Here is an 18065-nt window from a genome sequence, read left to right as displayed (position 1 = left end):
TTAATGCATGGACCACTGCTGCCAACTCGAGGTCATGAGTGGGATAGTTTTGCTCATGAGGCCTGAGTGCTCTTGAGGCATAAGCGATGACTCGGTTGTCTTGCATTAAGACATAACCTAGCCCGGTGCCAGAGGTGTCGCAATACACATCAAAAGGCTTGCTGTTGTTGGGTTGCGCCAATACTGGTGTTGTGGTCAGATGCTGCCTTAATGCATGGAAGGCATCTTCGCACTTCTGACTCCAAACAAACTTGGCTTCTTTCTTCAGCAACTTAGTTATAGGCTTCGCAATCCGAGAGAAATCCGGAATAAATCTTCTGTAATAACCAGCTAATCCTAGAAAACTCTGAATCTGACGGACAGTCGTTGGTGGCTTCCATTTCATCACCTCTTGCACTTCATCAGGATCAACAGCTATTCCAGCCTGAGAGATAGTGTGACCCAAGAATTTGATTTCCTTTAGCCAAAAATCACACTTGGATAACTTGGCATAAAGGTGGTGCTCTCGTAGACGTTGAAGCACTACATGCAAATGCCCGGCATGTTCTTCTTTGTTCCTTGAGTACACCAAAATATCATCGATGAAAACCACTACGAATTTGTCCAATTCAGGCATGAAAACAGAATTCATCAGATACATAAAATATGCTGGTGCATTTGTCAGCCCGAATGACATCACCAAAAATTCATATAGCCCATATCTGGTTGAGAATGCCATCATCGGAATATCGCTTGCTCGTATCTTGATCTGATGGTAGCCTGAGCGAAGGTCTATCTTGGAAAACACCTTGGCTCCAACCAACTGGTCAAAAAGAACATCAATACGAGGCAAAGGATACTTGTTCTTGATAGTTACCGCATTAAGAGGGCGGTAATCTATACATAGCCTCAATCTTTCATTTTTCTTCTTCACAAACAGTGCTGGACATTCCCAAGGCGAAGTACTTGGGCGAATAAATCCCTTATCCAGCAACTCTTGCAATTGCTTCTTCAATTCTGCCAACTCAGCGGGTGGCATTTGGTAGGGCCTCTTGGAAATTGGTGCCATTCCCGGTTGCAACTCGATGGCAAATTCAATATCCCGGTCTGGTGGCATTCCTGGCAATTCATCAGGAAAGACATCTGCATATTCGCAGACCACAGGGATCTTCTTCAGAGGTAACCCCATCATAGAGAAAGCACATGACTGAGTAGAACCTTGACTAGGCAGAATTAAGGTGAAGTTCCCACAGAGCGGAGAATTGACTTCCACGGTACGGTTGGCTACATCAAGCACAACTTGGTGCAAGGTCATCCAATTAGCTCCCAGAATAATGTCCACATTTTCCAACCCGAAAACAAGAAGGGTGGTTTTGATAATGTGGCTTCCCAGTTGAATAGGCACACTTTGGTTTAATTGATTAGTTGAAATTTTACCCCCAGGTGTGACTATCATAAATGACCCTTTTGAGTGAGAGAATGGCAGTTCACATTTAGCACTGAACTTTTGGCTAATGAAACTATGAGATGCACCAGAATCAAACAGAATTAAAGCAGGTTGATTATAAACTGAAAAGATACTGGTCATGATAGGAGCTCCCTCAGGTACTTCCTCTAGAGTAGTGAAGTTGAGCTTCCCTTGCCTGACTTGCACCTTCTGCTTTCTTCCCTTGTCTTGATTTGGTGCTGGCATCTGCCTCTGCTGGTTCCCGGGACAATTCTTGGCATAGTGGCCCACATTGCCACAAGTGAAACACTTGTTCCCATTGCCCTGACAGAACTGCTGCTGCTGCGGAGGCTGATTGTTCCTTGGAGCGGGAGCTAGAAAGCGGTTGGGTGCCGGCTGCTGCTGCTGAGGTGGCCTGATCACCCATCTGCCTGCCTGCTGCTGAAAACCCCTGCTCTGATTGTGAGAAACAATCTGGAACCTCTGAGCCTGAGCGGATGGTGCTGCCATTGGTGCCTTTCTCTTCTTCTCTGCCCGGTGAGCTACAATGCAATCCTCCTGGGAGATGGCCATGTTGACCAACTCATTGAAGCTATCAGCCCGGACAGTGTTGAGTCGTTCCCGCAGCTTGGTGTTAAGACCCCTGCGGAAGCGGTCCCTCTTCTTTTCATCAGAATCAGCATGGTACCCTGCATACTGGCATAAGTCGTTGAAGGCTTGCGCATACTGCAGTACCGTGCGGGTTCCTTGATTAAGTGCCAGAAATTCATTCAACTTCCGATCAAGAATGCCAGCTGGGATGTGGTGTCCTCTGAAGGCAGTCTTGAATTCCTCCCAAGATACTTCACGATCAGCGGGGAGCATAGCACGGAAGTGGTCCCACCAAGTCCGAGTAGGGCCGCGAAGCTGCTGTGCGGCGAAGCGAGCCTTGGCCTCATCAGGGCAGTCTCCCGTGAGGAGGGGAAACTTGGACTCAACGACACGAAGCCACACGTCGGCATCCAATGGATCCTCTGCCTTGGTGAACAAGGGTGGCTGCGTGCTCAGAAACTCTTGGTAAGTTGCCATTGCCGGAGGTCGCTGATGCTGGCCTCCACCATGCTGCTGAGGGTGGGGCTGGCGCTGCAAGAGCTGTCACAGAATTTCGTTCTGCTGGGCCATCAGCTCCTGCACTGTGGGAGCTGGAGGAGGTGGCGGGGGAACTTGCTCATTATGCCCGCGATGCTGCCTAGCTGCCATCTAAAAACAGAGATTGTCGCCATTGTTATCCCAACTCATAGTTTCGGACAACAAGATATCATCTCATATGGAAGGAAAAATGCCATAATCATAATATTAGGATCAAAATGAAGATAACATGGTGACAAACATCCCACAGATCTCAAAGGTTCACAGGGTTACATCAATCAGGGGAAAGTACACATAAGCCTAGTCCAAAATCTGATATTAACTAAGCTCGCATAGGTTTCTATCCGCCTAAAAGTGCCGAAGTGACTGCTTAACCCTGAGCGGTGGAAGCAACGCTGGATACGGGTGAAGGAGGCATCGCGGAGGTAGTCCCATTGGCACCAGGGGCTGGTCCTAGCTCCTCGGGAGCCTCTTCTCCCTCGCTTTCGGCTTCATTGGCCTCCATCTCCAGGTGGTGCATGTCCAAGTGGTCATTCGCTTCTTCGAGTTCCCTCTGCACATCGTGAAGCTGGTTGTCCAAGACATCAATAGTGTTGTCTCGGATCTCCACCTGCTGCTCCAAGGTGGTGATGCGCTGGCTCAGCCTCTCCACCTGCAGATCCTTTTCTACCAACTCGGTGGATAGATCGACCATAAAATCTTCTCGACTGTCGAGAGTGAGCTTGGCAGTTTGAGCGGTGTTAGCAAGGAGTGCCATAGCATCGCTCTGAAGGGCCTGAAGGCGGTACAGTGCACTCATGCACTGAACGGTGACCCTCCCAACCAAGTCAGGATACATTGCCCACACATCCTTCACATGGCTCATGCGGTTACACCACATGGGATCATCCTTCTTCTCAGCAGGGAAGAGTCCCAAGGGGTGCATCACCATCTCTAGGGGATGGTAGCCACAGAAAGTCGTCAGAGTCTTCATGGCTGCCGCTTCAACGGTGTCGTCCGTCCTGAGTCCAATTGTCTCAGAATCAAGAGAACGCCAACCCGGCTGAAGGGGATGAGCCTCCAAAGTCAGTCAGACCCGACAACGAGGTACCCGATGCTCCTCATACAACTGCACCGTGTACAAAGGGGGCGTAGGGTAACCGGCGGAGTTAAGCACTTCCCACAAGATGGAAGGAAAGCCATCGCGAGAAAGGAAGTCAGAACTGAAACGAGTGTCTCCTCCACTGGCGGGAGTGGGTGAATTCATCTGCGGAAGGGAACCAAAGGTAAATATTATGGTGGAAGGAAAAAGAAAAAGAGAGCCCGGATGGTTTTAAAGAAGGTGGGTTAGCTCAAGTTTTTAATTCCTCTTTGTGTTTATAATGCATGCATGCTGGAAGTAACGTTGCCTCTACAAAAAAATAGGGTGCTTTTTAGGGCATCCTTAGAAATATAAGTACTGGCCCACGGGGCCTAATTAATTAGCCACCTATTTCTCCCTCTATGCCTAAGGCCTTTCGTCCTAGGTCTAGCGGTCTAGTCCTGACGATCCATAGCAGTTTCTAGGCAAGTTTTAGATTTTGAAAAGTGGTATTCAGGGTTTACTGTCCTTCTCTGTGGTGGAATTTGCTCCGATACCAGCTGTGGCGGAACCACCCGAATTATTCCAGCTTAAGTGCCTAAGTCACGCCTCAGGGGTCGTAACACACTTAAATCGGAATAACCTGTCAGTCCCTCAGATCTAGTCTGATGGAGCCACTTAACCAGGATCAAATTCCACAATCTCACTCGAAGGTGAGTCACAGAAGAAATACAATAAAACATGAAACCTCAAATTAAGTGCTGAATTATTACATAGATCGTCGTTTTTGAGTAGCAAATAAGAGTTCACAAAATAAAATGCAGCGAATAATCGATGTCGTCGGTATCGAGGAAATGGGCAAGGCCTGGCCCACTACTCCTCGTGCTCCTCTCCTGCCGGAGCAACATCCCACTCGATCGTCCAACCCGGTGGCAGGGTGGTAGGCCAAGTCACATCATCAACATTTCCTGAATGGTACCTGCAAAAATTATGCCACAAGCAAGGCTGAGTATACTAATACTCAGCTAGACTTACCCGGTGTGAGGAGTCTACTCCTCTACCTCTAGACTATGCAGCTGTTTGGCTGAGGGGGGGTTTGGTTTGCCAAAGGCACTAGCTGTTTCTAAAATCCATTTTTAGCTTTTCAAGTTCTAGCATCATTATCTTAGCTAGATTTGCTCCTTCTAAGCATTCATGGTGACAAGCATTTAGTTCAATCAACAAATTGTCTCATGTAACCTCATTTCACTTCTTACTCGATGCAGTACAAGGGGTCAAGCAGTCTCATTAGCTGCGAGAAGCAGACGATTCGAATCGAGTTTTAACCTTGCAAGGTAAACCTAAACACACGACATGTTAGGGTACTCCGACCCCACACATGACAACCGTCCCCATCGATTCCCCGTTCGCGTCCAGGCCTCACCGCCTTGGCATACAATGCTCCACTGACCCCGGCTGCCGCCATGCAGTGACCGCACTTGTACCCACCATAGCTAGCATGGGAGACCCAGTCTCAGGACGCATGAGGGATAAAGTCCGCGCCCGGCTTCACTCAGGTACTAGGTTTACCGGTTACCATTTTTCCCGGCATGTGCTTAGTACATTCAAAAGCTTGACTCAGGTATCCACACATTAATCCTTAATTCCTTTTCCCGTCTCATGGTCAAGGCATCCTCCCTGGATCCAAGTCCATAGACCAACATAGATCCCGTTATCAAGATGAATACAATCAATTCCTGACCTCGTGCGAGTGCTAGAAAAATCACTCGACTTCTACCGAGATCCTGATTAGCAAGCAGCTACTCGATCTAGCATACTAGTATTCATCTCAAAAAGGAATCCTAAGTTCATGCAACTAGAGGTTTCAAGCAACTCCTACACTTAAGTGCACATTACAATCCTACAAGCATTAAGTGTAGTAAAGTAGCATATAATAATACGATTATGCATATAAACCGGGGCTTGCCTTCAATTGATGGGGCTGCGGGGAGATCCTCAACAGTAGCCTCGGAAGCTTGCTCCTGGTCCTCTTCTTGGACAGATCCTTGCTCAGGGATGAGCACGTACTCTCCGTCGGCAAGATTGCAATCTAATGAATGCAATGCGTAAGATATATGCATGATACGAGAGGTGCTTTTAGAAATTACAACTTTTGACGGTGTATGATCTTCTTGAGTTAGACAAGGTTAACTTCACTTATGTAAGACCCTTGGGTGGTATACATGGTAAATTGGGTCAAACTTTAGCTAAGGTAAGTGGTAGGTTTATTTTTGGGGTTCCACTGAATTCTTTTTAAGCCTTTGTGAGAATTGATAAGTACTCAAGTTGGACTTATTGGGGTGAGGTTTATTTCTTCTTTCTTTTTCTTTTATTCTCTTTAATGTTTTGGAGTGGGTTTGAACTACAAGTTGCTTTAATAAAATTCCAAAAATTCTGCAAAAATTACAGTGGCTTGGTAGTGGTGTATAATTGTTTGCCTCAAAATTTGGGGGTCAGAAAGTGAATAGTTTTCTCTGGAGAAAATTACCAAATTTTAGGGCAGAAGGGGTGCTTTGAACTACAACTATTATTTATCAGTAGGTAATTCTCCAAAACTTATTTTTTCTGGCTTTTAGGTGCTATAACAAGACTTGGCACAAAAGTTTAGCTATTAATACCTATCAGTTATTTTACTAGGGTTTTCCCAAGTTTCTAGCCAAAGAGGTGCTTTCTACTACCACTATATTTGAAAAATATCAAACAACAGAGTTCTGATTTTTGTTAGCTTTTATTTTGCGCAAGAGCAATCATTCTGAAGTTTGGCATCTTTTTGCTTAAGGGAAGGGGTGGTATGCATCAAGTGGATTAAATGGCTTTTCTTATAAACTTTGGGCAATAGGTATTATTTTACATCTTTTTAATGGGTTTGCTTTTTTCTCTGGTGGCTTATCTCATTATGGACTTAGCAAATTTTTGGTTGCCCATTATTGCATCATTAGGGGTTATTCATGATTTATTTGGAATATGCCTCATTATCATCTTATATTTATTTTCCTTACTTAAAATGTTGGGCTGAGGTGTTCATCATTTTTGCAGTGGGGTTCTGGTGGTTATAAGTCCACTGAATTTTTATTATCAATTTTGGGTCTAGCTTTGTAATTCGAATAATTGATTTTGAGTTCAAATAAAGCTAAATAAAATATTTTATTTTAAAACTGATCTGGACTAAAGGTCTCTTTATTTTTCCTTGGTTCTTTGTTACTTAAGCAAACTAGGAAAAATAATTCCACTTACTGTTCATTAATTTCTAATGCCTTTCTGATTTTTCCTAAGTTTTGGGCAAAATAGCTTTAAATGGATATCTACACTATATTCTTCAATACTGGGGTTCCTACTATTTTTAAACAGTGTCTACAAGAGGTTTGAATACCTACAAATTTTCTTAGGTTTCGCACAGAAGAAAAACTAATTTTCCTTAATTAAACAAGGTTTGGTCAGTTTCTGTTTTTAATTTTAAACTCTAAAAATTAGAACAGAAAGCATAGGGTTTATTATTTTTAAATGATAGTTCATAATATTTAGGATCTAGCAAAATTAGTTTGACAAATTTTGATTAAGAAATCATCAAGTTATGGGTTTTCTAAGTTCTCTGGTTATTTAAAAAGATTAACAGAATTGATTAAATGGAAAACTACTTTGCATTGGGGTCCCTGGCGGGTGTTTTAAGTTTTTCCTCACGGATCGGTCCCTGGGCTACTATTCAAATGAGTCACTAACATTGCAGAAAACCCCTCAGGTTCTCCTAATCCTAACTCGAGGTCCTTCTCCTAACTTAAACAGTAATCGCGGCGGAACAAAGGGCGGAGGGGCTTACCGCAGCGAGATTGCTTCGGTGAGGTGGTCGAGGACGTAGAGGAGGTCTCGGGGATCACAGCGATGCGCGGGTCGCCGTCGGGGATGGTCGGAGTCAGCCGGTCCACGTGCTCAGGCGGAGATGCTCGTCGGCGGCGAGGAGTCCAGCCTGCTTACGGCGCGATAGTTCAATTGAACGGGTCAGAGAGCTTCACCAAGGAACAAGGAAGGTGTGTGCGCGAGGAATTGAAGAATGGCTCACCGGAGAGCTTGGTCCACGCGCGCAGGCGGGCGACCGAAGTCCGGTGAAGTCGATCTCGGGCTTCCGGTGAAGTCCTGCCGGGTCCGAGGGCTTGGAAAGCTTCACGGGCCACTGGCGGGGCTAGCCGAAACACTGGCTCGACATGGGGATGGCTGGAGTGGGCTGGCCACGGTGGCCAAAGCTCTGGCAGCAGTGGCGGGCGGAAAAGAGCTCGCCAGAGCTAAGGAGGGGTGGCTGGCCGGTGATGGTGAGCGCAGGGTGAAGTGAGGCACGCCGGGGAGGCTTTATAGGCGCGGGCGGGCACAGCCGAGGGCAAGGGCGCGCGGCGGACTTGACCGAACGCCGGGGCGAGCGCGCGCGGGGGTTGGGCGAGCGCCGACGAGCCGACCAGGGTCGAACACGTGTGCCTGTGCGTTCTGCCCAAGTTCTGGCGCGTGTGGTCGCCCATCCGAGCCTGCTCTCGCCTTGGTCAGTGCACAAAACCTCTTCTCCTCCCTACAAGCTACCGATCTTGTGTGGGGGTCATAGGATTTTGCCTACTGGTTGCAGAGATATGGAACCCGGAAATCCGGTCTGTCTCCCTGCTCAAACCCGAGGCAAATCCAGGGTTTTGTCATGTCCAGGTCTCGCGTCCCAATGCCATCTTCTGGCACACGACGGAGGGGTTAGTTAGGCACATTTTTGTTAATGGGGCCATTAGGATTTGAGTTAGGGATCAAGGTGAACACGCTTGATCTTTGGCTCAAGGTCTGAAATTCAGAATTCTGAAATTCAGAATTCCCCATTGAGTCCCCACATGAGAAGCTTGATTTGGGGTTTTATTTGAGTTATTTTGGCCAAGCTTCCTCAACCTTTCTTGTTGCTTAATGAATATACTTCAATATTTATAATTGACTCAAGCCATGATTTTAAATTTTTCATAACCTTTTCCCCATTTTCTTGAATTTTGCTCATAGGGCTCACTTAGGGTTTTTATTAGGGTTGCAACATTATTACCTTTTTGAAAGACCCAATTGTTTTGATCATGATACTTTTAAGTGTAGGCTTGGTGGATTTTTCATTCTTAAGTCAATTTGATGCTCATGCTTAATTTGGTTCACATAAAATGATGGTTCTTGGTTTGGCACTTTGAGAGAAAAACCCTAGGTGACACTAGGGTGTCACAATGATAAACTTTGTTTTAAATGCTCAAAGAAGGGACACCTAATTAAATCATGTCCCCATTTGAAACAAAAAGGCATAGTGTTAGAAAAGAAAATATTAACTAACCATGTAGCAAGCAAGAAACATGGAAAGAAGAAATCTTCAAGACTTGAAGATCGCCTTTGCTACATATGCCGAAAGAAGGGACATCAAAGCAAGGACTGTCCCATTAGTAACTATCCCACTCCTAGCTTGTCAATTAATTCTCATGTAACTAGGCAACCCAAAATTGCAACTTGTGCTAAAAAGGTAATGAGTTGCCCTAGTGCTAACACAAAGGACTTTTGGGTTCCTAGATCTTTGTTGACTAACCTTGATGGACCCATCAAGCGATGGGGCGTTGCAGGAGAAGGAGATGATATGAAGCTTTGGGGTGCTTGAGAAAGTCAATTCAATTTTAACTCAAGCTATCAATCTTCAATAATCTATATATCCAAGATTGACCCAAAGTTATTTTAAATTGTTATGTCTAAAACTCATATCATCTTGAGGGAAGATATTGATGTTGTAGGAAATAAAGAATTATCCTGTGCGGAAAAATCAAGGCCTACAACATGGAGGAAAGTCAAAGGATGATAACATCTATGCTTTTAAGTGCAAGTATCTTAAATTAGCATTTCTTATGTGTCTTGTGTAGTCACATAGAAAAAGGAAGCACTTCAAATGTTTTAAAATTATGTCACCATTCTTTGAAGAAATTCCTCTCATATGGTAGATTGCATATTCATCATTTCTATTCTATGGCAATCTACATACTTTAAATTATTGTAAACACCTCATGGCATGTTTTACACTAATTATCCTATTATTGCCATGTTCTAGATATGGAAGAGATATTCCAAGTTCTTAAAAGAATAAGGTGTCATGTAAGGAATTCAAATCCTTAGGACACTAATAAAGGGAATCTCTATTTATATCTAGAATCGTGAGACTAACGTTTTTTTTAAAATAACCTAAGTAGTCTCACATGTAGAGAATGAGTTTCTCTATGGAGATGCGTAATCTAACATGAAAAGAAAAGTCAATCCAATGATTTATGATTGTTTTGCCTCTTGCTTAAATTGGATATGATTCTTCTACATTTATCGCTCTTCATGTTATGAATTAGATTTATTTCCGTAATCTTAAAGGAATTAACTATGCTTGTTTTATAAGTTAAAACTGAGCATACATCATGGAATAATCTAGTTCATATTTTAAAGTTTCTGTGCTTTAGTAATCCACATTTCATTCCTTGTCAAAAATGATTACAAAAAGAGAAACTAGTGCTTGTGTTACTAATGACATATCTCTTGAGCTTTATTATAAAAATCTACAAGAGAGTAAGTACAAGCCACAAGCCTCAAGAGTTACTCTTCACCCAAAGGAAGAAAGGTAAAAGCAAAGGTATGGGAACTCATCTTCTTAATCAAATATAGTTCCCATCAATGGTCATTTACTCTAAATTATCATATTCTACCTATGAAGAATAGATTCTTTATTGGACTTAAGTCAGCAAGTTGTGCATTCAATCTCAATCTCATTCTCATAAATGCACTTGTCCATTAGAATCTAATTCATGCCTTTGCTATATCTGTTCTCATATTGATATGCTTTTAAGTTGTGATAATAAAATCAATATGAAGAAGTAAATTTCCTATGATTGATCAAAATGTTTAAAAGGTGCATATTCCTCTTTTCTAATGATGTGCACTAATGTTAAGGATTTTACTTCTTGTCTGTGTGACGTATGGATGATGAATTGTTTATATTTCTTATCTAAGGAAATCATCCTTCATCATATACTCTCTTGTGCTATTACATCTCTCTTGAGTATTTTCAATAAGTTTGGAAGGAAAAAGAGACAACTACAAAGGGAGGGCACTCAAATGAAAGAGGAAGACATCAAGAACAACAACACCTATTTGGACAATAAGGTCTTCAAAACAATCAATGGTTGTAAGCATTCTAAATTTTTTTCATTGTGAGAATACTAGGCATAAGTTATTTATTGCAAATCTTATAAGCCCTGATCAAGATGAATAATGCTTCTCCCTATTTGTTTTTAAAAGTGAGTGCATCTGTCCAATTCTTTCAAACTTTGATGCATATCTTTAGGGGGAGCCTATTTTTATATCTTGATTATATTAAGACTAATTCTTCATCTTAGTAATCTCACATAGTCTCAAGTATGAGAATAAGTTTCTCATGAAGTATGCTTCTACATTTCAATCCATCTTGGTAAAGCAATGTCACCTTTATCAAGGATTGTAACTTTCAATGATAAAGTAGCATGTTTACTCGATTCTCCTGTTTTAAGCTTGTTTGATAATCTAATGCCTATGTTGTTCTTTTGATCACATTTGTTGTTTGTTTGATCATTGAATAACTTCAATTAACACTTATGTTTCTTATGCCTCTTATAATTTCAATCGATATCTCTCTTGATATGCACTAAGTTAAAAGGAGAATTCATGATATATTTATGCAATTTGTGATCTACTTGATATATAATAACAATTACTTAGAAAAGGATCACTAGTTGTAGAACCCTCTCTTGTGCAAAATATTTCCATACACTAGCTTGAATATAAGTCTTAAGTTACTAAGACTAAGGACAAAGCACAATGAAGATAGTGTCTCTGTGTGAAGGTACAAAAGAGTAAAACTACTTTCTCTCATTTATACATGTACCTAAAATCTTCCTCTTCTATACATTCCTTGCACATCTTGTATAAAAGGAATAGAAAGCATGTCTATGCATATCCCTGCTTCATACCTAGTTTAACCTCTCAAAAATTTCATTCCTACATCTATGCATTTTTTTGTTAAAACTAGGTGAAGTGATTTTATTGTCAAAGAGCTTAAAGCTTAACCTTGTAGCGAGGATAAGCTACCTTTATTTCAAAGGTGGAGGGTCCTTAAGTCTCTTTGAAATCCTTAAGGGTAGTTACTTAAAATGTTTCCAACATGCTTTCATAAGTGTGTAGTCTGTCATGAGCATCACACTTTTATTATGACATATTGCACTTCATAGTTTCTATGATAAAGATATGTTCTCATTAACCTAATTATGTGCACTTGGCATTTAAGGCCAAAATTTGTATTCCTCTCAAGGCACATATTTAGGGGGAGCAATCTATATTATTTAGAACTGTTTAAGCTTAATTGACATATCCTTTTAACCATATCTCTTTCCTCTGGTACATTTGCATATTTCCTATCTCTCTTGTGCTAAGGCTAAGACTAATATGTTTCCATGAGTATCTTGTGTATTAAGTATTAGATTGAAAGGGAAAAGGAGTATTCGGCAAAGACATCGCTTCCACTCTACACCATCGGTATTATCTATCCTTTGCCGGTATTCCGCCATCTCTCAAAATTGGTATAATCTTCACTCATATTCATTGGTATCATTAGGGGAGAAAGTAAAAAGGGCTCTAAAGACTCCATTTTTGGCGATTAATGCCAAAGGGGGAGAGAGTTTTAGCCCAAAGCAAAAGGACCGCACTACCATGCCAATTTCAAAAAATTTCGAAACAAAGTTTAAGTTTTTAAATGTTCTTCAATTGGTATTCCTCTAAGAAATACTATCTCATTTGGTATCTATATTTAAAAGGAGGAGTTTTTCAAAATTGGGTATCTAAAATATTTGATCTTCTTTCAAATAGAAAAACCCTCTTGAACACTGAGAGGAAAACTTCATCTAGGGGGAGTTTTGTTTAGTCAAAGGAAAGCATTTGAAACAGGGGGAGAAAATTTCAAATCTTGAAAATGCTTTTCGAAATCTTATTCATATATCTTTGACTATTTGCAAAAGACTTTGAAAAAGAATTTCCAAAAACATTTGCAAAAACAAAACATGTGGTGCAAGTGTGGTCCAAAATGTTAAATAAGAAAGCAATTCATGCATATCCTATGAAAGTATAAATTGGTTTAATTCCAAGCAACCTTTGCACTTACCTTATGCAAACTAGTTCAAATCTGCACTTATATATTTGCTTTGGTTTGTGTTGGCATCAATCACCAAAAAGGTCGAGATTGAATGGGAAATAGGGTCAAACCTTTTCCTTAATGATTTTGGTGGTTGAATTGCCCAACACAAATAATTGGACTAACTAGTTTGCTCTAGATTATACATTCTACAGGTGCCAAAGGTTCAACACAAACAAATAAAAAGAACAAGTTAGGCTTCAAAAGAAAGGAGCAAAAAGGAAACCAAAGTGTTCCCTGGTCTGGCGCACCGGACAGTGTCCGGTGCACCATCGGACAGTGTCTGGTGCACCACCGGACAGTGTCTGGTGCACCAGGGACCGTACACTCCAAACTCCTCAGCTTCGGGTTTCCAGGCGCAGCTCCGCTATAATTCACCAGACTGTCTGGTGTACCACCGGACTATCCGGTGCACCAGCGGAGCAACGGCTACCAGCGTGCAACGGTCGACTCTGATGGATGAACAGTGCAGCACAGTGACACGGCAGAAGTAAGAGCAGTAGGTCAGAGGGGCACCGGACTGTCTGGTGTGACACCGGACTGTCCGGTGCCGCATGAGGACAAAGCCTCCAACGGTCGACCAGCTCCATGCCCTAACGACAGGGTGACGTGGCGGCGCACCGGACACTGTCCGGTGGCGCACCAGACTGTCCGGTGCGCCCATCGCCAACAGCCTTCTCCAACGGCTACAATTTGGTTGGTGGCTATAAATACCACCCCAACCAGCCACTTCAAGGTGTGGGAGCCCAAGCAACATTCCAAGTCATATAGTTGACATATCCAAACCCTCCCAACCACCTCTATTCATTGATCCATCCTATACACAAGATTTAGACCACTACAACCCACACAATTGTCACAAAAGAGAGAGCAAGCAAAAGAAAGCTTCTCGTGTGAGTTTAGCACTAGTGCCTTGTGAGATTCATTGAGAGAAAGTGCGTGCTACATCTTGTATTCATTTGTGCATGGAGTTTTGACTCCCATTGAACTTCCTCCAAAGTTTTGGAGGCTTGTAAAGCTAGCAAGAGACACCTAAGTGTGTGGTGATCCTTGCGGGGTCTTAAGTGATCCTTTGAGAAGAAGAAGAAGAGCTCGCCGGTCTTGGTGATCGGTGGAGAGAGGGAAAGGGTTGAAAGAGACCCATCCTTAGTGGACTCCTCAATGGGGACTAGGCCTTCGAGGGCCAAACCTCGGTAAAACAAATCACTTGTGTCTCTTGTGTTTATTGCTTGTGATTTGTTTGTTCTCTCCCTTTCTAAGTTCTCTTGCACTACTCTTTGCTAATATTATTTTGTGTTGCTTCAAGTCAAATTCTCATTTAGAGAAGCAACTCCTTGCAAGAAAGAACTTGTGCTTATCCTCTTCGTATCTAAGCCCTCTTGCATTATTCTCCACTAACATTTCTAGTAGTATTGCCATTGATTAAATTCCGCACTCTTTGAAAACAATACTCGTTGCAAGCAAAGGACTTAGTTTTATACTACGATAATTGTGAATCTTGTTCTAACCACTAATAAAGGGATCTAGTTTGGATTTAGAATTATAATTTTCAGGTTTTGCCTATCCACCCCCCCTCTTGGCGACTTTCAGTAGTCATGCCCTTCATCGCCGCCGGGAGCAATTTCGTGCGGCCAGGATCCGCCACTATTGTCGTGTGTCGTGCCGCTGCCCAAGGGTTGGAAAGCGGGTCGGTGGTGTTCGCCGAACCACTGGGAGCCACACGTGCTCTCGGAGCGGGGGAACTACCGCCAGAACAACTGGAATTTCTCGTCGGAGGCTTCACCGCGCCGAGGATTCGCTTCCACCGTGCGTTGGTCGTCGTCACTCCAGATACCGGTGCGTAGCCTCGCCTGGGTTCACCATTTACCTAGCATCGAGTAGTTCCCAGCGCGGCAGGGAATCGAACACCGGGGGCGGAGAGTGTGTGATCTGCGGCGTTGCGCCGCCGCTCCGGTCACCACCGCCGCCGTGCTCGGTTCAAGGAGGGAGAGGGGTTCGGGGGTTGTTAGATCCATTTTGGATGGCCGTGATTGGGGCAGAGCTACCCTCGGCGTGATTCAATCTTAACCGTCCGATTCGATCGGGCAATCAAGGGAGCTGGCGGGCGTGGAGATCTCGCAGGCCATCGATCAACGATCGTGCGGCTGAGTGTGAGGGAGAGTAGATCGTGCGCCGTGGATCATGGATTTCGGATCCGACGGTGGTGAGGGAAGTCGAGTTCATATCCAACACCGATCTAATCTGGGTCACACATCTCTGATCCATCAGCCAGAAACAAACGATACCCTTTCGCTGTGGACTTTTTGCGTAAGAACCCCTCGGGTTCAGGATAATGAACCCACAGTCCAGGCTAGATCAAAACTATTTGCGCATAGGTCCTGAAATTCACAGAACAGACCTTGAACTTGTATAAAATTGTGGCCACAACCCTTGGGTATTGGTTTATTCATAAGACATAATTCAAAATTGATATTCTAAATAGAAATAATTCTAGAATCTTGTTTAATTCATAGGAAATTCATTTTAACTCATTTTTTATCTATTCCAGTTGCATTAATTTTGTATTAATATTGTTTATCATCTGGTAACTCTATTTTATCATGAAACATATATTAAAATGATCCACTTAATTTATCCTATATTAAGCACATAAAACTTCGGAAAATCATAACTCTTTAACGTAACTCCGAATTTAGTGATTCTCGAACCTACGATCTTGTTACGATGCATATAATATTATTATTCTGTTTGTTCTCATGTTTTGTGTGTTGTTAATTTCTCATGTACCATGTTTGTTTGTATTGTTGCGAGTAGACGAGCAAGCAATAAAGGACCCTGGTACCCTGCAGGTCGAAAATACTGAGCATGAGCTCATTGAAGGCAGTTGTGCCCTTGATCACTTCTATTTATGCGATAATGGTCGTGTTAATCATTATGATCTGCATTGGTTTATTTTGATGGGACCCAATAGGTCACCCCAGTTTGGCTATCTTTGTACCTTGTTTACCACTGAACTTTTGGGTAGTACCTGCTATTGCTTTATGTGGTTTTGGGTGTTAAGATACACATTATTCATGATCATGCTTTTATTATATATGAGTTATTTACTGTTCATGACAAGATCATTATGTTAATTGGAACATGGAGAACCACCTAGGAAAATAATGCTACCACAAGGGTGGTATGGGACGCCCTTGGCTGACTAATTAGGAAAGCTAGTGGAGGACTACCTTACCCGAAAGGGGCAAGGGCAGTAGGGGATGGTATAGGGAGGTTCTTGGGTTGATTTTACTATGATGGCTTTTCAGACGGGGGATTCCTATGCTGTGCTCCCTAGAAACTGTAGCGGGTTTTCTGAAGCTAGTGGAACTTTATAAGGGCCTCGTAGTGTTACCCTGCCTCGCTTCCTTGGTAGAGGTGTATGGGATTCATGACCCCATGGCAGATGGGCAACATGACTTGTGGGTAAAGATGCATAACCTCTGTAGAGTGTAAAACTGGTATATGAGCCGTGCTCACGGTCATGAGCGGCTCAGACCCTCACATGAGTAACTTATGTAATTAAATTTAATTGGTCATTTGCATCGCATTGTGGTTTTATTATTAATTTCGATATATTATTACTAATGTAAAATAGGGAAATGAAGTCATGTTGTACATTGAGTCTGTAACATTACATCTTAAGTAATGTAAAATGATGGTATGTATCAGCATGTTATATTCCAAATATTTATTTGCTTCAGATGCCATATCGAACTCGTGCACATGACGGCGCGGGAACGTCCCATGGTCAAGAAGATACACCCAATCCACCGCCGGTACCGCCCACGTTGCCCGAGGCTATCGCTGCCTTGGTCACCGCGACCGCTGACAACACCCGCTTCCTACCTGAAATGGTGGGACATCAACTCCAGCAACAAGGCGGGAGGGCTTATCCACAGGGACCCCACGAAACTTTGTACCTGGATTTCTCGGAAACCCGTCCCCCACTTTTCGTCAAAGCTGAGGATCCTCTCGAAGCTGACGAATGGGTACGGGTCATTGAGCAGAAATTTGGACTCATCCGATGCACGGAGACTCAGAAGCCATTGTTTGCGGCTCAGCAGTTAAGAGGCCTTGCCAGTACCTGGTGGGGAAATTATATGGCCATTCAGCCTGCCGGACATCAAGTCACATGGGACGAATTTAAATTGGCGTTTCATGAGCACTACATTCCAGAAGGAGTGCTCCATATCAAGCAAGAAGAATTCATGAGACTCAAGCAAGGAGGAGATATTGTTATGTAGTTTCTCAACAAATTCAATCATTTGTCCCAGTACGCAATTGACCAGGTCAATACTGACCTAAAAAACAGGAATTGTTTTATAAGAGGCCTCAATGACCAGCTACAAAGAAAGATGGCCACCTGCCTCGACCTCTCCTACAGCAGGGCTGTCAGCACAACGCTAGCAGTTGAAGCAAGGAACATAGGCTGGAAGTCAAAGGGCTTCGGAGGTGACAGGTCCAACCAGGAGCCTGAAAAGCGACAAAGGTTGGTGATCCGACCTTTCAATCAAAATCGTTCTTCACCTTGTCCACCCTCCTACCCCTTCCACTGCCCCCACTTCAACAACTCAGCCGAGTGCCCCTGGTGCTCGTTTCCCCGCCCTCCCGAGTTCTTTAACCGACTGCTTCAATTGTGGGAAGTCTGGACATTTCATCAAAGATTGCCCATATCCAAGGCAGAACAAGTCCAATAATCAGCAGAACCTAGAAGTTCAAGCCAAGGCAAGCGAAACACGACAGATAATGCAGCAGGCAAAAATATAAAGAAGACTGGGTGAATCTACTATACTCAAGTGGCCACTACACCGGAGGGAGAGCCAATTATGATGGGTACGTTCCTCGTGGCCAATCACCCTGCAGTCATTCTCTTTGATTCTGGTGCTTCTCATACATTCATAAGCAAGAAATTTGTGGAGAAATATTGCATTCCTTGCATCGAATTAAGGGAAGGGTTTATTATTCATTCGCCTTGGGGACAAATATTCACTAAAGAAGTGGCTTTCCATGTGCCCGTAACATTGGCTGAACGGGACTTTCCCACAAACATGATTGTTCTGAAAGGTCAAGATATAGATGTAATTCTTGGCATGAATTGGTTAGCCCAGCACAAAGCTATCATCAACACTGATCTGAGAACC

Source organism: Zea mays, chromosome 9 (genome assembly GCF_902167145.1).
Source record: "Zea mays cultivar B73 chromosome 9, Zm-B73-REFERENCE-NAM-5.0, whole genome shotgun sequence".
Classification (NCBI taxonomy): Eukaryota; Viridiplantae; Streptophyta; class Magnoliopsida; order Poales; family Poaceae; genus Zea; species Zea mays.
This window is presented reverse-complemented; position numbering follows the sequence as displayed.